The following is a 3,631-nucleotide window of genomic DNA, read 5'->3' as shown; positions in this document are numbered from 1 at the left end:
GTTATGGATTTGTTTTGATGTGCAGTTTATTCTGACTAAATTGAATGTTTTTGCATTGTTGCGTATTGCTAATATTTCATTTCAGGAGGCGCAGATGGGATGTGGGTCTCTCCCAGTGGAAATCTAACATTTTCTGAACTCCCATTTAACTCTCGCAGTGGATTAAGTTTGTGGAGCTGGTGTATTTAGCTGTTACAGGAGGGCAACACAACCAGTCAATTCAGATTATGAGTTTAATTTCACACTGGTGGGCCATTTTATGTTTTAATTTTAAAATCTCACAGGCTGCTGCAGATGGCCCGTGGGCTGTAGTTTGGACCTTCATTCCTGCAAATTTTCACTCCCAAAACTATGCACTATGTGTCCGTGGCTAGTGAAAATGTTTCCACCAGAAAGAGGAGCAGTCTCAACTGGTTAATTGTACAGGTATTCACAACCTGTGAACAGGGTAAAGTCAACATGAAACAACTCGCTTCTGTGATTTTAAGTATTTCTGGATGAAAATGAATAGTCAGCCGGGGGCAACGTAGAATAAATCTTAATTTTATTTTCTGGAAACTGATTGGATTGTGAAAAGTAGGCTTTACATAACCAAATGAATTGGAGGGGTTGAAAAGTAAGAGGGATTTGTTATATAATAAAAAAAAAAAAATGCATTACAGGTTCATAAAAATGAGAATGAAGGCAAACATTGATGTGCACTGATTTGTTCTGCAAATTAAGTAATTTTATTCCATGTTGACATTAAACCAAATATATACAATCAAAATGATTTTTAATAATAATTTTTATTGTATTTTTTAATCATTATCAAGCGTAGCATTAGTTCTGGCAGATCACGTGGCAGCTCGCAGCTGATTCACGTCTAGGAATATGACGCCTATCTCAGCTTTCCTATATATGGTCCTTCAGTATTATCAGCAGCTTAATAGCTAATGACCCTCTTCCATCCCCAACTCCTCTCATCCAGTCAGAATTTGGCCTTCTGATTCTCTTTTGAATCAGGCTAATTTCTAAAATGTGTACATTAAATTATTGAACATTAATGATATCTGCAATGCATTTATGTTGGTTCTGTTCTGTTTCTCTATAGGGAGGTTATTGCTGCTCTGCCTGCTCTTATCCATCCTAGGCTGCATGGATGCACAGGAGTTCTTGCCCAGAACATAACCATACCGCCAATACAAACTGTATGCTAATTGTCAATCATCTTTGACGATAGTGGTCCTGACAGAATTACTATACGTGATATAGTACTTGGTACTTTTTTACTTTTAATACAAATAATAATAACAACGTGTATAACAACATAACATGTATGTTCACATTTTGATTAACTTTAATATTCACCATGTTGTATTCTAACATATTATGGTTATCAGTAAAAGTTTTAGATTGCTCAGGTGGTTTTGTGCTTTAAGTTTAACAAAATATATAATTTTATAAATAATATAAAACATAGAATAAAATAATGTCACTATTTACAGTGAATTTCTGGCAACCATAGACTAGCTGTATATTATTATATACTGTGCCTACTTTATTAGCCTGTTATTGCAATCAAGTGTACCTTCTTAAAGCTGTAGTCCGTAAGTTTTGCCTCTTTGTCGCCATCTCTGTTTGAAAACCTGGAATTGCAGCCGTGTGCAGAATTATCTTCTTGCATGGGCTGTACTCCGGCAAGGCTTCAGCGCGGATGAATCTAATGTTTTGAAGTGAATGTGTAGCTGTCAGTACTGTACTTCGCAATCACAGATTCTAGCCTATGTCTTGGAATATATGATCCAAATAAGAATTTTCACCGTATATTGCCATCTGAACAAGTAAGTAACAAGTTGTTCTGCCCAACTGTGGAAAAAAGCATTACCATAAATCGTGCTACCAATGGTGATTTAATCTAAAGATCGGTTAGCTCATATCACATCAAACCGTGCAAAGTATTATTATTGTTATACTTTATTCTCAAATTATTAATGTTAACCTACGGTGGCCGAGAGAGCTCAATGTGCTGCAAATAGAAAAAAAAACTTCATCAGTTTGACAACACATGCGCTGCAAATGATCACAACACAACTAAATAAAGAAACGCACTGAAAATAGAACAAAAAAAACACCTGCAAATTAAGAAAACAACTGCATCAAAACGGTCCGTGTATCATCTGATCATTCGTTTTTTGATTTAATAGTGATAGTAGAAAAATTAGAAAACGGCGCCTATTTTCGTTTTTTCGTTTGTTCAGAGAAGCCAAAAACAAGATTTTGGCTCGATTCTCATTTTTTGGTTCACGGGGTAGAAAACGGATAAACGACTTCAAAATTCGTTTTCCCCTTGTGGGCGGTCATGAGACGCCCCTTTCTGCCGATTGGTCAACCAAATCTGAACCCGTGACGTCATCAGTCTTTCCTCTGTTCCGTTCAAGAAAATAATAGTCCTCTGCTGCTGTATCAGTATACCGATTCCTGTACGGGGCAGGTCCTAGATCGGGCTTTCTTCTGTGCAAACTAAGCGTTTTACAGAAATATTTATTTCAGAAATTTTAATCAGCACCAAGCCTGTTTTATTTAGCTGTGCAGAGTTAAATCAGTGTGAAGCTGCACTGTGCAGAGTGGATGAGAAGCACAGATAAGAAAAGATAGAAAAAAAAACAAAGACACCAGGTTTTGCTGTATTGGAAAATATTATATAATCACACCTTCATTCCACACAGAACCCCAATATAGAACAACAGGCTATTTAGGCTATATATGTACTCTTGGTTGGCTTGAAAGGGGTGTTTGGTTAGGCTAGTTCTTCATTTATTGAATGAGGAGTTTGTTATCCTTCAGTGACTTGTGTTCTAAATAGCTATTGAACGTAAACAATTTAAGCACGTTATAAATGCCATTCCAAAAAGTTTTATAAAGCTATTTATAAATCTATACAAAACTTTTGTTTACATGCCAGATGGATCATGTGAACTCTCATCACTTCTCTTTAATGGTAACGACCTCAAAGCTTCCCAACAAACGTATTCGTTCTTGGTTGTCTATGGGCTTGCTTCTGTGTAGATATAAATTATATTCTTTGCATCAGCTGGGCATGGCTGGGTATGATATGACAGCTGTTATACCCTACCCTGCTTAATTGTTTGTTTAATTAAGTAAATAATTACTTAATTCATTTCAAAATAAATATTTTAAACACTAATACGAAAAGGAAAGAACAATTGGGTATAAGGCCTATAACGTTCACGCAAGAAACTGTCATTATGACTGACAACCGGAGAACAGAGATATTAAAATACATACTCTCCTGAGTTTTATAATGTAGTCTTGTATTTTATTAAAATTGATTAGAATTTGTATCTCAAAATATGCGCTCGTGCGCGGCGCGAGCTGCTGCCCACTCGAACATAGGAATGTGAGATTTTAAGAAAAGTAAAAACTTGCCATTGTGGTTGTTTCTCACCAAACCCATATGATATACCGTATACAGAACGCTTGGAATATACACCACAAGTTATTTTACGACAGATTTGCATCCGCTTCAAAAAGAAAAGAAAAAAAAGAGAGCATTCTCTGCCATTAAATGGGCAAGTGCGAGCGGGATATTGTGTGTGTGTGTGTGTGTGTGTGTGTCTCGAAAAAAGAA

The sequence above is a fragment of the Onychostoma macrolepis genome, chromosome 13 (assembly GCF_012432095.1).
Source record: "Onychostoma macrolepis isolate SWU-2019 chromosome 13, ASM1243209v1, whole genome shotgun sequence".
NCBI lineage: Eukaryota > Metazoa > Chordata > Actinopteri > Cypriniformes > Cyprinidae > Onychostoma > Onychostoma macrolepis.
Note: the sequence above shows the minus strand (reverse complement) of the source record.